An 18,884-nucleotide genomic window follows, 5' to 3' on the forward strand; every position below is an offset into this window, starting at 1 on the left:
ATGGAATATGCACTCAACAAATTTTAATTTCCTTCCTTCCCCTACTCAATTCATAAGGCCTCTGATTGAAATATCCAAAGGGAATTAACTGAAATACCTAGATTTGTTAAGACAGATGTTTAGGATAAATTTAGGGATTTATTTGTGTTAATGGGGTAATGGAAGTGAAAATATTAGAACTAGTGACTCTGATCATTGTGTTTCAGGTATTTATGCCCTCAACAAATTTCCAATTACTGGGGGACAGACACTAATTTAAAAAATGACACAAATGACTACCTGAGCTAGGAACTTTGGAGGAAAAGAGTGTGGTTCTTTATGAGTGTATAACAATGAAGAGTCCGTCATGAATGGAAGCTTGCGAAAGGATGGTCTGGGGACATAAGTTCCTGAGATGTTGGGTTGGTATTTCCAGGGAGCAGAGTTGAAGATTTTTAACAAACCTGTGGATTGGAGTAGTGGTGACGGTAGGAGGAAGGTCAGGGAAGAAGTAGACACAGGGTTAGTCAGAAACTGATGAAGAGATTTTTGTGGGTTATACCTAAGGAATTTGGCTATATTATTGCATAGTTGGGTTCAAAGAAAGCAGTTTCAGTTACAGCTGAGAAAGTAGACCTGAGCGCCAGATAGAAAGTAATTATACTTTTTCAGCAGTGGAAAGAAAGAGGAGAAAAGAGAGTAGAAGAAAGGGGAGGTGGAGGAGGGCAAGGAGAGAAAGAAAATGAACGGCACTAAGTCCAGCTTGCCGGGAGAAGGATCAACTAACAAGGCCAGTGAGTGGCCCTAAAGAATAGAAGGTGAAGGAAGGGCCTGCTGACTGAAAGGGAAAATTCAGAAGAGGCAGATTAATGCTTTACACTTGTGGCTGCTAAATGAGTAACCTGAACCCGGGCACCTGTAATTTACCTAATCTGCAGACAGTGTGTGCCCAGAGATTCCCGAACACGAACTCTGTGGTAAAAATAGTTTGCACTTAGACTGACAGAACATTCGAGTTACTTCAGAGGACATGGGGGAGGGGCACAGACCAAGCAGAGGAGAAGGGAATGTTTTAAAGGCGAATGCTCTGCAACTTCCAGACTGTGGCAGTGAGATGTTGGGCAGAGAAATGGGGCTGGACCTGGATTATGGCGACTGCTGTGCAGCTGCCTTTTTCAAAATAGCTCCGAAGAAATGTGTCCAAGACGAGCAGAGGAGGAACCAGAGAGGCTGCTCTTCAGATTTTTCAAATATATTTTTCCCTCTTTGCTCTCACCCCGCTTTCCCTTCCACTTGGGAATAGAACAGGACTTCCACAAAAACCTGTGTTCAGTTCATGTACTAGACACAAAATGCTACTGAAAGAGGCTGCTGCTCGTTTATTTTCTTTTTTTTTTTTAATAAATTTTTATTTATTTATTTATTTATGGCTGTGTTGGGTCTTCGTTTCTGTGCGAGGGCTTTCTCTAGTTGCGTCGAGTGGGGGGCCATTCTTCATCGCGGTGCGCGGGCCTCTCATTATCGCGGCCTCTCTTGTTGCGGAGCACAGGCTCCAGACACGCAGGCTCAGTAGTTGTGGCTCACGGGCCTAGTTGCTCCGCGGCATGTGGGATCTTCCCAGACCAGGGCCCGAACCCACGTCCCCTGCATTGCCAGGCAGACTCTCAACCACTGCGCCACCAGGGAAGCCCTGCTCGTTTATTTTCTAGGAAGTGTCCAGGGAAAGAGACCATGAATGCTCGTCTACCTGAGAAACTCTTATTTGGTGCTTAAAAAATGAAGTTCTTTTTATAATTCTGCACTCTCCCTATTTTCATTCAGATTTAGGAGTTTGAGAGCAACATTTGTGATCCATTAGAACGTTTTCAGGTTACGTATTCCTTCCCTGTGGGTCACCAACTGGCAAAGGTTTGCTTAGGACAAGTACCCAGGAGGTCCCACTTTCAGTACAAGGACTGGGAAATCCTGGACAACTCAGAACAAGTTGGTCACCCTACTTCCAGGAAAAACAGGATAGATGCTGACAAGTATCTATTGATAAATAAGAACAATGAACAGAGTGCAGTATATAGAAAGTAGACTCTCTTCTTTAAACATAATTATAGTGATTACAAATATGGGGTTTGATGTTAGATCTAAATCCTAGGCTCAGCTCTGCCACTTGCTAATATTTGACCTTGGGCAAGTTATTTAACTTCTCTAAGTCTCAACTAGTCCATAAAATGGAAATAATATTACCTTATAAGGTTGTTTTAATGATTAAAACAATGTTAATAAACAATATGCAGTGTCTAGCGCATAGTAAACAATACAAATTGGTATTATATTATTTAACTTTTGATTGAAGAAAAATCATCCATCTACGTGTCACCTCAATAAATCATACTTTGCTTTTTTTGTCTTCCATATGACCAAAAATTTTATATAATGTAATAGTACATAATGTAAATTTTGTATTACATAATTTTAAGAATATAGATATACAATACCATGTATATATGGTCTTTTTCACTTAAAATATTACATAAACATTTTCCATGACGCTATGTAAAACTAATGTTTAAAATTTCTAAGATATATGGAATGATTTTTCAATGTTATTTACATCTTTTAAAAACTAAATGAATTGTGATATTCAGATGACCCAAATTATAGTAGGCTCTGATGTTACTAGCTTGTTAAGCTAAACAGATGTCTCTAGTATAGAATGGTTAGCCAAGTATTTTGTTACTGCCCTCCAACTGGCTGGTTATGACATATTGTCCAAAATAGTTGGTGCTTTAATGCCTATGTCACAGCCTACTGTGACAAATAGTCACCACTGTACAAACACATTTATTCCATAAAGTTTTTCTACCGATTTGGAAAAAAAAGTTGTTTAATCAGACGTACACACACATTTCATACTTTTTCAGAAGCTCAGACATTTTGCGTTGAGATAATTCATGTTAGCTTTTAGGATAGTAAGTGATAGAAACATGGCAAAAGTTATAAAATGTTTACATTGTATATAATCTGGTGCTTTTTAAGTACAGGGATTATATTTTCAATGTGCCACTAGTCACATACAAATTAATCATGTTAAGTTTTATCTTCCCTGATTTCAAGATCTGGCCTGGATGTTGTGATTGGAAAAGCCGTGCTGTATAATTTCACAATGTAAGTATAATCTTTTTATTAAATCATTTAAATTAATTTTTTATTTTCTTCTGTTTAAATATAAACTATCATGAGATTTAAGCTGTAATATTCCAGCATTTGTACTTTTAGAGTATAGAATAGAAAGTAGTTATATATATTTTATTTTGTAAAGTTGTAGCCATTACTCAATTCTTTTTTTTTTAAAATAGATTTTTTTTTTTAAGTATTTATTTATTTATTTATGGCTGTGTTGGGTCTTCGTTTCTGTGCGAGGGCTTTCTGTAGTTGTGGCAAGCGGAGGTCACTCTTCATTGCGGTGCGCGGGCCTCTCACTATCGCGGCCTCTCTTGTTGCGGAGCACAGGCTCCAGACACGCAGGCTCAGTAATTGTGGCTCACGGGCCCAGCTGCTCCGCGGCACGTGGGATCTTCCCAGACCAGGGCTCGAACCCGTGTCCCCTGCATTGGCAGGCAGAGTCTCAACCACTGCGCCACCAGGGAAGCCCCCATTACTCAATTCTGAAAAAAATAAGTTGCAGTCCCTGTGTCAAAGTGCTTTAAATAAATGATTTCATTACATCTTCACAATGTTTTATCACGTATGATTTATCTCCATTTTAAAGAGGGAGTAAAGCAATGAGAAATTAATCTACTTGCCTGAAAATCACATGCTTATAAACTAAACTCTGGCTCTTATAGCAGTAATTTATACAATCAAAATGAAGTTCTTATTCTGAGCCTCCTTGCAGTGCCCAATAGAAGAGTAGTCTTCAGTGGAAAAAAAAAAGTCTAGGGGCAAACTGCCTTAGAGGACCTTTGAATGTTTATTTGGCAACCTGTAGGATAACTTCCGTTTTTCTAGTGACCAAAAGAGGCACTGTTGATAGCTGTTGGCTGAGATTTGGACCTGTGTTGTACTTTGGGAAATAATGATGCAATGCTATTTTCCATGTACAGTGCCATGTACAGGCAGCCTGTCCCAGAGGTCATGAAACTGATGCTCAAATTCAAATGCTTGAAACTCATGGTCTATTTGATTATTTTAAAATATACAGTAAGAAGGAAAGAGAAAGACGGAGTAGGTTAGCACACTTAAGATAGGGTAAAAGTGGGGTGGAGAGACCATACTATACAAGTCTTGAGTTACACAATGCATATATATCCTGTCTTTCTCCCTTCCCCTTCAATCTGCCCCACTTACAGTATCTACAAGAACTAGAATTGAGGGTGATCAAAGGATTTCAGCAGATGGAAGGTGTCTGAACAAATACACGGATGCTCTATACACCGAGTCAAAACTACAGCTCACCTATAATCTACTGGGCAGCCAGCAGATTCTGTGGCCCAAACTGGATTCCACCAATAAGTGGTCAGTTTAAGACTTCTTAAATATTGGGTTTCTCAGGCATATTTAGTTATTTGATGCTTAATTGGCCCTCCATCCCTTTCTATGTTGACAAGCATAGGCTACACTTACTTTGTCTGTCTCTAACCTGTTTTCCAAGCCATTTGCTTTTATATTTAGTTTCATCTATTCTCCCTATTTTTTCCTCTTATACTCTATGGTAGGATTGAATATCCTTAAATAAGAGCAAATGTATATTATATCTCCTTTCAGAAGTTCTTTACATGTTTTCAAATAGAATTGCTATCGCTTGATATTTTCTAGTTTCTTGCCTAATTTCTTTGAATTCTTTAACATAAATCTATCTTATAAAAGTTTCATAATCTCTAATTTCTATTTGCCACTTCCCATCCCTTGTTCTTTGCTTCTTTTCGAAAGTTGCAAAAAAAAGATAGCTTGGGCTTGAAAGAGTCTTTTTTTTTCTCAAAATGGTGGGTACATTTTGTTCCAAGAACTACCACATCAGCTGAGTACAGAATTTCTTTCTAAATTTGTTTTCAAGAAAACAGACGATCATATGCTTTTGGAGATCAACAAAGTAAGGTGCTTACGCAGCCCTTAATAAAGCATTCTTTTTACTAAACACAGAGTAATGTGGATTGTGACAAGCATGACTCCTATGATGGATATTTGGTAAAGTATGATTTTCTTTTCATACAAACCAGGGCTCTATTAACATGGTTTCCTCAAGTCTACTTCTCACTCCCAAATCCTCTAGGAATTGACACCAACTGTCCATTTTGACACTTGTTCATTAATTTCCTTTCAATGGGACTATTCTCTTCTCTCAGCTGTTGTAGCAATTTAAGGTTTTACAGACTCTTCTGGTATGGCTCTTTGTTGAACATTCTTTCTGTGTTCAGACTATATAACACCAGAGCCTGAAAGTATGTCACAGAGTCATTAGTGTAGTTCACCACTTGTTCCATTATCCACTCTCACAGAGGGAGACTTTAGCTGACCCCTTAAAAACTGAAAAGGGCAAAATCAATTAGTTCTCTCCAGCAAGATTTAATGGTCTTGATAGCAGTAAATCCGTGCTTCCTTTCCTAACCTGCATCATTCTACACACCTGACCTGACTGCATCCAATAGATCTCTAGTTATATAAACTTCTTACAGAAAAAAAATTTTTTTTCCTGTTTGGGAGGTGTGTGTACACACGCTGTGTGAGGGAGGTCATTTCACTGCCATGACTGTAAGCGCTAACAGATCCCAGGAAACAGAGAATGACTGTTGTATCTCTTGTGAAATATGAACAACCTGGCTAATTTTTATTCATGATTGGGAAACCCCAGCATTTTGAGGATTAAAGGGCATAAAAATGAATAATACAAGAATGGCTGTAGAAGAGTATAGTATTTGTTTTGTAATAAAATGAAGTGGGACCGTGTGACTTTTCCATGGCGCAAGTTCTTTTCTTGTGTGTCAAGTTTTGTTTTGGGTTAGTGAGAAACATCACATCACGAAGAAAGAATGCAAGAAGCAAGGGCTGCTTTACACTTTACCAATCTGTTGTGCTGTTCCTGGAAATTTTTGCATTTGAAGTTTGACAGAAGGTAGCAAATTTTGTGTGTGTGGTTGCTACGCTTAAAAATAAGTATATAATAAGTGATATTTGATTGTTTTATATTATTTTACCATTTTATAGATGAACATGGTTTAATCTTTTAGATTTTCTTTCATCTTATGATATAATAGCACTAAGAACATATGCTGCTTTTTTAACTAAGTAATTTCAAGATATTAATTCTTTAATGTTCCCTATATAATTCTAAGACAGCTAGACTTATTATGTTTCAAACTTTATTTTTACTTCTTTGAGTGTTTGCTATTTTATATAGCTTTCTAAAACTCTCATAGCAGAACTTTTTCTTTAATCTTATCCATTTTAATTCATCAAACAGCTTATTTTTTCCTGACTTTGAAGAAAATCCCAGTCTTCTCTATGGAATAAGTTATCTTTTGAAGATTAAAGTGATGATTAAAATCAGCTTTTGGACATATGATAATACTATAATACTATTTTTGGCAGTGGTGTGTTACTTAAAAAGTTTTATAAATACATTATCTTAGCAATAACTTCAGCCGCAGGAAAAAATGAAGCACGATCTTATAAGATTAGTGTGAGATTTCCTGAGGGTGCAGTAATTTAGCTCTACCTTCAGAAGTGGGCAGCAAGACTTTTCTGGGACTCTGGGGCTTTTAATAGTCTATCTAGTATAAAGGCAAATAATGGAGACAGAGGAGGAGGGAAGGGGGAGAGGCAGGGAGGAAAAGAGGGAGAGAGGAGAGAGGGAAAGGAAAAGCTAGAAGGGGAAATGAAGGGTTGTGAAGCCATTCTTAGTTCAGAATTGACCACTAGACTTCTATCAAAATCTACTCTTTTTAAAAAATCACAGCGTTTTGAAAATCAAAGGCCTTAGAATTAAGCACGTGTTTTATTGGTGGGTTACTTGTTCCTAAGCACAAGTATCCTTCCTTGGTAATAGAATTTGCTGAAAAAGCACAGAATCACTGGAAGCTTGATGTTGTCTCATATGTTCCTATTTCAAAGTTTATGACTGTAAGAAAATACTCACAAGAGACTAGTTGTGGAGTGTGGATCATCAGACGATTTCTATTTTTCACAACTGCCTCTTTTCACATGTCTCATATTGATTACAATATTTGCTTCTATGGTTATTCATAGCCAAGCACTTATCACATTGCCCTTTAATGCTTATTTATTCATATCATCCACTCTGTAGAGCAGGAGCTACGTAATCATCATTGCTTAGAAGATCACCTGGTGGAAAACAGGTAGCATGTAATCTCTGCTGAGTGATAATTGTCAAAACCCACATCATCTTCTCTGAGATGAAGTGGCGTTTTCCCTTATTGGATATTTATTTCTATTTCTATTTGGGATTTGTTTAAATTTGTTGGTGCTCTGCCCAAAACATTGTGTGTCTCGATCAGTGCAAGATATAATGCTCATTTTATTTTAGTAGAAGTTCCTGGAAACTTCATGGGACAAGAGGTGCTCTACTCAAAAAAACATTATATAGCAAGATTTATTTTTGGAGCTGAAATTGCTAAGCCTTAGATACTAAGTCTAAATAATTAATTGCTAAGTCTGGCTGCCACAACAAAATTAGAGTACATCAATTTGAGTTAAGGCACTCATGCTATGTTTATAAGAAGAGAGTATGATAGTTTATTGGCTACTTGTTTTAAAAGTATTGGTGGGTTACTTGTTCCTAGTCATCCAGCTCCTGAATACCTGGTCATCCTTGTTTTTTTCTGGCCTCCATGTCAATGAGAGTCTCTATTTTACCCAGCTGGCCCTGAGAGTGAAAGCCTTAGGACAGTGGTTATCTTACCCTTGGCCATTCTTCTGGACACTCTCCAGAAGCTGGTCTGTGTTGCCACCTTTTCACTTCTTGAACCCTGCGGGTCCAGGGTTTCCTGGGTACCTGAAGGTAATCAGAATAGTATGTATGGAACCCAGCACTGGAACTAGGAATCCTTAACTCCCCTCTTTGTATCCTTCAACTTTCTTCTTCATAAAGTCTTGGCTTTATAGTAATAAAATATTTTAATTTACCTTAAAGTAACTTAATTTTGTACATTTTTTAGTCCAGTAAATATTCATTTTAAAAAATGGTATCTTAAATGTTGCATACCGTGTAACCCATTTATAAGAGGACTTTGAAATGATTACAGTAGTCTGTATAAGGTGCTGTTGAAATTACCAGGCCTCAGTAAACTGCTTAGAAAAGAACACGAACTAGTGGAACACCTAGTAGAGCAGGCCCCTCCTTTCACGTGACTTAATTTGGCAGATTTTTTTGATGGATTAATTTATTAAATTTTTTTTGTAAATTACATATAATTCAGGCCCAAACTCTGAAAGCAAAATGGTCATACTTCTAGCCAATGCCATAAACTCCCCAATTATCTTATTAGGTATCTTCATGAAATTTTGATGCATTTCTTTTGTTGACCATGATGAGAAGAAAAAGGTTTGGAAAGCACTACTCCAAACTGTTGATAGTAGTTATATTTAGGTACTAGAATTTTGGTTGATATAAATTTAAAAGAGAGTTTTCTGTAATTAAAAAAAATCTATAATAAGCATTCTCTAGTTTTGTAATGAGAAAATAAAATGAATATTATTTAAGAAAATCAAATAAAAACAGGAACTTAGTCACAAGTAGAACTAGTATATCTGGCAAATAAGACAGAATCTTAATTTTTAGGACAGGAAACAAGGCCTGTACTGTATTTGCAGCAAAATTCTCTTGATGCTGCAGCAAAATTCTCTTGAAGGAATATACCTAAAATTTCCCAAGATAAGGACTAAATCTTCCCAGAGTTTGGGGTGAATTGCTTCTGATATACAGAGATGAGGATTGTGGGAGCTGGGAACCATGTAGCTTTCTCCAAATGATAAGCTTCAATTATCTGGGCAATTCAATTATGGGAATAAGGTCCTTCCCAATTATAACAGATTATGGTATATGCTACTTTAATTCAATTTATTGGACTGGGAAGTAAGGTTACTCAAAGTAGCCCAATAGTCCAAACTTCAGTTTGTTTTTTTTTTTCTCATGAATGCTGTATTTTTTATTGAGATACAATTCACATGACATAAAATTCAGCCTTTTAAAATGTACAGTTCAGTGGTTTATAGTATTTTCACAGAGTTGTACAATCATCACCACTATTTCCATCACCCCCAGAAGAAACCCTGTATCCATTAGCAGTCACTTCCCATTTCCCACTCTGTCCCTGGCAACTACTAATGAGCTTCTATGGATACGCCTATTTTGGATATTTCATATAAATGGAATAATTACAATATGTCTGGCTTCTTCTGTAACCATGGGTGAAATCCATTTCACCTGCCTTCAATCATCAAGGTTTTAAGACTTTCATGTCCTCTAAGCAGCACATAGCCTGAACAATAAGGTGTCTGACCGAGTTGTTTTCCAGGAACTTGGAGTCAGCTGCATCTATTTCAAGCTGAGCCAAGGGTCAGCTGTGTCTAGTTTGAGCTGAGCTCCTTAGGACTGGGAAGGACCACTGACCCTTGAACTGGGCATGCGCAGGCATCCGCCCTCGTGAAATTTAGACTGTGAAGAGGCCTGTAGCGTAGTTACGCCTGCGCAGAACAACAATTATCGCACCTTTTTCTAATCACCTTTCCCCGTTCCCCCTCGCCTCCGGCAGCCCTGCTTCTTTTTTCTTTATCTCATAAACACCCAAGCCCCTTGCCTTCTTGGAGCAGATTCGAGATCTGCTCTCCCGTCTCCTCGCTTTGCTGCAAACCTCGGCATGTCACCGTTTTAGCTTGCTGCACTTTGGGCGAAACAAACCCGGTTGGTACCACCTTCACTTAGCATAAAGTTTTCAAGGTTGATATATGTTATATCATGAATAAGTACTTCATTTCTTTTTGTGGCTGAATACTATTCCATTGTATGGTTAAACCATATTTATCCATTTTTTGGCTATTGTGAATAATGTTGCTATAAAAATTTACGTACAAGTGTTTGTGTGGAGCCATCTTAGTTTGTATTTTTGAACTGGCACCAAAATAAAGCCCACACAATGTGATTAGTTGATAAATCTTTTAAGTCTCTATGGTTCCTCCTCTACAACTTTATATCTTTTGCAAATTTGTTGAAGAAATTGAATCATTAGTCCTGTACAGTTTTCCAAAATCTGGATTTTGCTGATTGCATTCTTTTGGCATAATTTAACATTCTTCTAACATCTGTAGTTTCATTCATTGGTAGCTGGCTGTAGAGGCTTGATTGGATTCAGGCTTGATGGGGGAGGGAGGGCTGGCAAGATTACATTATAGTCTGTTATTCTACAAACATTATGTCTGGTTGGCTCTCTTTTTTTGATATTAGCAGCCATTGTTGATCTTTGCCGGGATCCATTATGGAATGAGAAGTAGTGATAGTCTAATTCTGTCATTTCTTCTTTATTTATAGCTAGAATATGGTATAAAGAAAAAAATCTGTCCTCAGATATTTTGTTACTGCATCATTCAGTTTGTATATAAAAGGAAGGATAAAATGCTTGAATCTTTCCCTTTATTTGCTAGTTTTCAGAATAAATTGGTTCATTATCATCCTCTAATAATGACTATTCATGGGTTTTAAAAATGAACTCATGGACTAAACATATTCAATATATTCTAATCAGTTGGAGTTATTATTCTTTTTCAAATTAATAGTTGAATTTTTAAAAATAAGTTTCTGTATTTTGGCAGGAACACATAAGTAGATTTTGACATTCATTATATTAGATGATTAATGATGATATTTCTTTTTATGTAAAGTCCCCTTATTTAGGTTTTTTGAAAATGTATTTATTTTTTGTTGAAGTATAGTTGATTTACAATGTTGTGTTAGTTTCTGGTGTACAGCAAAATGATTCAGTTATACATGTATAATATACATTCTTTTTCAGATTCTTTTCCATTATGGTTTATTACAGGACCATATGTATGTACTATACAGTAGGACCTTGTTCTTTATGTACTTTATATATAGTACTTTTTATCTACTAATTCCAGACTGCTAATTTATACCTCCTCTCCGTGCTTTCCCCTTTGGTAACCATAAGTTTGTTTTCTATGCCTATGAGTCTTGTTTGTGTTTTGTAAATGAGTTCATTTGTATCATTTTTTTGGATTCCATATATAACTGATATCATATGACATTTGTCTTTCTCTGTCTGACTTACTTCACTTAGTATGATAATCTCTAGGTCCATGCATGTTGCTGCAAATGTCATTATTTCATTCTTTTTTATGGCCGAGTAATATTCCATTGTGTGTATGTGTATATACATATATATATATATATCTCCACAGACATCTTCTTTATCCATTCCTCTGTCAGTGGACATTTAGGTTGCATCCATGTCTTGGCTATTGTAAATAGTGCTGCATTGAACGTTCGGGTGCATGTATCTTTTCTAATTAGAGTTTTGTCCAGATACATGCTCAGGAGTGGGATTGCTGGATCATATGGTAACTCTTTTTTTAGCTCTCCCAATGCCACTTGCTGAACAGACTGTCTTTTCTCCATTGTATTCTTGACTCCTTAGTTGAGGATTCATTACCATTGCTGAGTGGGTGTTTCCCTGAGCTCTCTATTTTGTTCCATTGATCCATATATCTGTTTTTGTGTCAATACCACAATGTTTTGATTACTGGAGCTTTGTAATAATTGTCTGAAGTTTAGGAGGGTTATGCTTCCAGCTTTGTTCTTTTTCCTCAGGATTGCTTTGGCAATTCTGGGTCTTTTGTGGTTCCATATAAATTTTAATTATTTGTTGTAGTTCTGTGAAAAATGTCATGGTTAATTTGATAGGTATCACATTAAATCTGTAGATTGTTTTGGGTACTATGGCCATTTTAACAATATTAATTCTTCCAGTCCAAGAGCTTCGGATATCTTTCCATTTCTTTGAATCATCTTCAATTTCCTTTATCAATATTTTACCGTTCTCAGCATATAAGTCTTTCATCTCCTTGGTCAGGTTTATTCCTAAGTATTTTATTTTTTGATGCAATTTTAAAAGGGATTTTTTAACTTTCCCTTTCTGATATTTCATTGTTAGTGTAAAGAAATGCAACAGATGTCTGTATGATAATTTTATATCCTGCTACCTTGCTGAATTTGTTTATCAGTTCTAGTAGTTTTTGTGTGGAGTCTTTAGGGTTTTCTATATAAAGTATCATATCATCTGCATATAATGACAATTTTACCTCTTCCCTTCCAGTTTGGATACCTTTTATTTCTTTAAACTTCAGGTTTTGTTTCTGGGACATACATCTTTGAATTCTTATAAATTTTGGAGAAAATGTAAATGTTTCACACTGGGGTGGTATGACCCACTGGGCATTAGAAGTTGGGTGAGTGTTCATCCTGAAAAGGTGAAATTATTTATGATCTTTAAAGGAAATGAAGACCAAAGGAAATAAGACCATGGAACATACTGAGATTTTTCGCTCCAAAATTCATTTTGGTTTAGAGTGAGGGGCTTAAATTTAACATGATTTCATTTTTTTTCCCCTAGCAGCCAATTTCCCTACATCATTTACTGAATAATGATGTGTCTTTTCTTCCTTGGTGGGTGATATTTCCTTACTGACATATTAAAATCTTATAACATGGCCTGTGTTTGAAAACTTGTCTCTTTCATTAGGTATTGCTTCTTCTCATGTCAGTCATACACTTTATTTTGATAATAAAATATTTTAATAGATGAGAGGGAAGTTCTTGCCTCATCACTCTTATTACTCAAAAAAGTTTATCTTATTTCTCAGTTATTTATTCTTCCAGATGAACTTAAGATGTTTTTATAAATATGAAATAATCTAATACTATTTAAGATTTTTAAATTGGCATATTAAACTTATGAAGTAATTTGAGAAGAACCATGTTTTTTATAATAGGCTTCCCTTACCAAAAAATATAATCATATCTTAGATTTCCCTGTTTTATAGTTTTCTTCAGAAGTGACCTCTAAGTTTAGCTTCTTGGTATTTTATATTTTGGACACTATCAGTGAACTGATTTTTCCCATTATATCTTCTCACTCATTAATTGGTTGCTTATAATTTTTGAATATTTGTGGTCACTTGTATTAGAGAACTTGTTATTACTTATAAAGTATTTCAGTCTACTTATTTGTATCTTCTAGGTACGCAATACTTTTGTGTTGAATCATGACAGTTTTGACTTCTGTTATTTTTGTTTTCCTTATTGCTTTGGTTAGATTAGCAGTATACATTTTTGGTACCTGATTTTGATAAAAATCTTTGTCTCTAAAATCTCTCTAGTACCTTAGTTATTTAAAGCACATATGTATTTTTCATGCAGTTACCATTTATTTACTACTGTTAAGCCACAGTGAAGGAGTGATATAGAGATAGGTACATATGTGTATGTGTATCTCTGTCTGTTTGTTTATCTGTATCTATCTTCAGGAAATGAGGGGTTATTGAACCCTGCCTGAGTCTCTCTACTTTGTGTCTGTGCCTGAGGAAGGGAGATGCCTCTGAATCTAGCTGGACAGTAGGACCCTGCTCCCTGATGACCCACTTCCCTACCTCCGGCTTTTCTTGGACCTGAGTAGTGCCAGTTCCTGGATTCTCCTTAGCCTTGCTCCACCTGCCTGTTATGATATGCTACCTCCTACTGGTCCACCCTCGCGTGTCCTGCTAGCCTGCTTTGCCACCTGTTGCTCGTTACTGTCCTCTCTGGCCCTGGTGTCCGCCTCCATGCCTGTACACATTGGCAGCTGAATACAGACCTGCTTCTGCGTGGCCAGAAACTGTCTCACCTCGTGGAATATTTTGTTCCAGGTTTCTTCTGGAACTGCCTCTCCCTGCTTTTTTAGTCTAATTAGTTTTGATGAGGTCTTTAAAAAAAATATATTAAATCCATACCTGTCTCCTTAAGGAGTAAATACAATGTAATTTAAAAAGAAAAATGTGTTTTCTTAAAGAGGACTTTGGTTATAATATTCCAGTGGCTACTGAAATATATTGGATTTCTATAAATGGTCCCCAAATTTTATGTTTTGAAGGCCTGTGTGCTTTTAATAGGAAGGGGGGTGTGTGTGTGTGTGTGTCTGTGCACAATATAAGGATATAAACCATTAGCTTTGCTGTTTACAAACTGCTGTGAACTGGGAAATCATGTTTGTTGAAGTGTCTATAATGTAAGACAAAAAATACTGTCCATGAACTGTTTTTTAATATGTTGCCCAAATGTACAGAATTCCTTTTTGTCACCTTCAGTTGTTCAGAGGTTTTTCGCGTACTGTTAAGATCTCAGTTTCATTCTGGATAACTGATGATCCTGAACAAATGACAGATTACTGTCTGCCCATTTTCCCTGCTCCCCCACTTTCATTGATCTTTGATCCAGTAGTGGTTGTTTGCTCCTTGATTGAAAAGATATTTTAGCAAGTGTGGATTGGTAGGAAAATACACTGTTGCATAGACAACATTAGTTTACCTCTTCTACGGGAAACTTTCCAATCGCACATATTAGTTCAAGTTTATCTCATATAGAAGATGTTATGCTAAATGCAATGAGGTTAAAATCATGAGAAAAACTTAGTCCTTGTGCACAAGCAGCTGACAATCTAGTAAGCGGGGAATGCCAGCGGAGGGTAAGAACTATTGAGGAGAATGTAGGAGCTAAAGTGTGGTACTGGGAATGTGAACAGTGTGTTTTAGTAGGCAGCAAGTATTCTGGTTTGGCTGGAAAATTGGAGTAAGACTGTGGGAAAGGCATTTTATGAGTTTAACTCGATAGGCAATGAAGGGCTGCTGAACGGATCAGTAAAATGATCAGAGCTGTGAGCTAAGGAGATAAATCTGGCAATGAGTTCCAGAGAATTGGAAAAACAAACAATACATTTTGGTTTGGATCAAATATATATTGGAGGAGGCAGCAAATTACAGAAAGACTATCAAACTACATACCTGAATTCAAAGGCTAGCACTACCACTGGCTGACTATGTGACATGAATAATTTGCATAAAAGGGCCTATTTTAGATGCTATCAGAAACTTCTGTTCTTGAGGATGGGAGTAATTAGAGTTCACATGTATGTTCTACGTCCAAGTAGGTGAGATCAAAGATGCTATATATCTGATGGCCTCTGGGTAATACAATGGCATATGGTGGCTGATGCTGGAGACTCTGACATCAGATTTCTGGTTTCAGCTCTAGCTCTTTCGTCTACTTGATGTGTAACCTTGGGCAGGTTATTTAACCCGTTTTTTGTTTTTTTGTTTTTGTTTTCTCATCTGTAAAAGGCAAATCACAGCACCTACTTCCAAGAATTGTTAGGAGATTAATTAATATTTGTAAAATCCTTAGAAGAGTACCTGGGACATAGTAATGATTCAATAAAGAAAGCTATTAGTAATCACAATAAATAAAATTATGTCTATTTCATGTAAATTTTTCATATCACAGTTGTAAGTGTATTCTTTTTTTTTTAACATCTTTATTGGAGTATAATTGCTTTACAGTGGTGTGTTAGTTTCTGCTGTATAACAAAGTGAATCAGCTATACATATACCTATATCTCCATATCCCCTCCCTCTTGCATCTCCCTCCCACCCTCCCTATCCCACCCCTCTAGGTGGTCACAAAGCACTGAGCTGATCTCCCTGTGCTGTGCGGCTGCTTCCCACTAGCTATCTGTTTTACATTTGGTAGTGTATATATGTCCATGCCACTCTCTCACTTCACCCCAGCTTACCCTTCCTCCTCCCCCTCCCCGTGTCCTCAAGTCCATTCTCTACGTCTGCGCCTTTATTCCTGTCCTGCCCCTAGATTCTTCATAACCATTTTTTTTTAAGATTCCATATATATGTGTTAGCATACGGTATTTGTTTTTCTCTTTCTGACTTACTTCACTCTATGACAGACTCTAGGTCCATCCACCTCACTACAAATAACTCAAATTTATTTCTTTTTATGGCTGAGTAATATTCCATTGTATATATGTGACACATCTTCTTTATCCATTCATCTGTCGATGGACACTTAGGTTGCTTCCATGTCCTGGCTATTGTAAATAGAGCTGCAGTGAACATTGTGGTACATGACTCTTTTTGAATTATGGTTTTCTCAGGGTATATGCCCAGTAGTGGGATTGCTGGGCCGTATGGTAGTTCTATTTTTAGTTTTTTAAGGAACCTCCATACTGTTCTCCATAGTGGCTGTATCAATTTACATTCCCACCAACAGTGCAAGAGGGTTCCCTTTTCTCCACACCCTCTCCAGATTTATTGTTTGTAGATTTTTTGATGATGGCCATTCTGACTGGTGTGAGGTGATACCTCATGGTAGTTTTGATTTGCATTTCTCTAATGATTAGTGACGTTGAGCATTCTTTCATGTGTTTGTTGGCAATCTGTATATCTTCTTTTTTTTTTTTAATTTTTTATTTATTTATTTTTGGCTGTGTTGGGTCTTCGTTTCTGTGCGAGGGCTTTCTCTAGTTGTGGCAAGCGGGGGCCACTCTTCATCGCGGTGCGCGGGCCTCTCATTATCGCGGCCTCTCTTGTTGCGGAGCACAAGCTCCAGACGCGCAGGCTCAGTAGTTGTGGCTCACGGGCCTAGTTGCTCCGCGGCATGTGGGATCTTCCCAGACCAGGGCTCGAACCTGTGTCCCCTGCATTGGCAGGCAGATTCTCAACCACTGCGCCACCAGGGAAGCCCTGTATATCTTCTTTTGAGAAATGTCTATTTAGGTCTTCTGCCCATTTTTGGATTGGGTTGTTTTTTTGTTATTGAGCTGCATAAGCTGCTTGTAAATTTTGGAGATTAATCCTTTGTCCAGACACTATAAAATTCTTAGAGGAAAACATAGGCAGAACACTCTATGACATAAATCACAGCAAGATCCTTTTTGACCCACTTCCTAGAGAAATGGAAATAAAAACAAAAATAAACAAATGGGACCTAATGAAACTTAAAAGCTTTTGCACAGCAAAGGAAACCATAAACAAGACAAAAAGACAACCCTCAGAATGGGAGAAAATATTTGCAAATGAAGCAACTGTAAGTGTATTCTTTAAAACATAAATAAATAAAAACTCTGATGTAACAGCCCAGGGAGTATATGTTGATCCTGTTAGCAAGCACCAGCTTTATGAATGTGGTGCCCTCAAATTGATGAAGCTCTGTTTTCTAGTACGAGAGTACAGCAAGTGAATTCATCATATCTTCCATGGCAGTTCACCTGGTTATAAATACTAAGTGAATAAGAACTTAGTGAATTCTAGGGAAAGCACTTGCAGCATGTCAAGTTTTATTTTTAATGTTTAAGACACCGATTTTAGAGCTTTGGGAATGGAGTAAATAAATAACAAAGTAAGTAAATATTTCTCTCCATATTGCCCTCATTCAAGCAGGAGAGCAGGATACTTTGATAGATTCGTGAAAATAGTCCATAAACATTTAAGTCATTGTTATAAATTATTAAAGTTTAAATTGTACTTTTAAAATTATGAAATATTTCAAACACAAAACTTTAGAGAATAATATAGTTTTTACTCATTACTTAATTTTAACAAATCTGTGTTGCCACGTATGCTTTAAACTTTAAAACAAAATTTACAAATGCATTTGAAACTCTTGTGGATCCTCTTGATTTCCTGGCAATCCGTCTTCTCCCTGCATTCCTCCCATGTCAGAGGAAGCCATGATTCTGATGCCAGTACTTACATTACCATTTATGATTTTATGTATGTATTATAATGATGAATCCATAAAAATATGTACTACTTGTATTTTAAAAACATATGAATAGCATTCTGTAAATACTTAACTATTTTTTCATTATTCTATTTTTAATCAACTTCATTGAATTATAATTTACATGGAAAAAATGCATTCACTGTACGTACACAACTTAAAGCATTTTGACAAATGAATATACCTGTATAAATAACACTCCATTCAAGATACAGAACACTTTCATCACCCCCTAAAGTTGCCTTTTGTCCATTGCAGTTGATTCCCCATATACATAGCAGACTCCAGGTAATCACTGATTTGATCTCCATCACTCTAGATTAGTTTGACCTGCTCCAGAACTACATCTGAATGGATTCTTACAGTATGTATTCCCTTGTATCTGTCTTCTTTCACTCAGTATAATGTTTTTGAAGATTTTTCCTGTTCTCATGTGTATCAATAGTTCATTTCTATTTTATTGTCAAAAAATACCACAACTTATTTGTTCATTCCTGCTGATGGGTATTTGGACTCTTTCCATTTTTGGCCATTATGAATAAAACTACTAAGAGCACTATTAATACAAGTCCTTTTCTGGAAATATATTTTAATTTCTCTTGGATAAATGACTAGGAGTGGTAATGCTGGGTAATATGGCAATAGGATATTATCTTTATAAGAAACTACCAAACTGTTTTCCAAAGTGATTGTACCATATACCATGTAGTTCCAGTTGCTCAGATTCCATGCTGGGATGACTTGATATTACCAGTCATTTTAACTTTAATCATTCTATTAGTATGGTTACTTCATTCTGATTTTTATTTGCATTTCCTTGATGACTAATGATGTTGAGTACCTTTTCATGTATTGGCCATTTATATATGTGTGTGTGTGTGTGTGTGTGCGTGTGTGTATTATTCTGTAAATATATATGTGTTCTGGATACCATTCCCAGGACTTGCATCTTGTCACATTTATTGTGAATATTTTCTCCCATTCTCTTCAGCCTGTGGCTTGACTTTTCATTTTCTTAATAGTGTCTTTTAAAGAGAATGTTATAATTTTGATGAAGTAC

The 18,884-nt window shown here is 36.5% G+C and overlaps 1 protein-coding gene across 1 annotated transcript in view; it reads left to right on the top strand.

Annotated features, from left to right (window-relative positions):
• Positions 1-18,884, top strand: part of LIN7A (lin-7 homolog A, crumbs cell polarity complex component) — a 393,426-nt gene that overhangs the window by 317,436 nt on the left and 57,106 nt on the right. Inside the window, exon 10 of the transcript XR_009702499.1 lies at positions 3,088-3,138. The gene's annotated coding sequence lies outside the window, so the exon portion shown is untranslated. The remainder of the gene's footprint in view (positions 1-3,087; positions 3,139-18,884) is intronic.

The sequence above is a fragment of the Eubalaena glacialis genome, chromosome 11, assembly GCF_028564815.1.
Source record: "Eubalaena glacialis isolate mEubGla1 chromosome 11, mEubGla1.1.hap2.+ XY, whole genome shotgun sequence".
In the NCBI taxonomy this organism is placed as follows: domain Eukaryota; kingdom Metazoa; phylum Chordata; class Mammalia; order Artiodactyla; family Balaenidae; genus Eubalaena; species Eubalaena glacialis.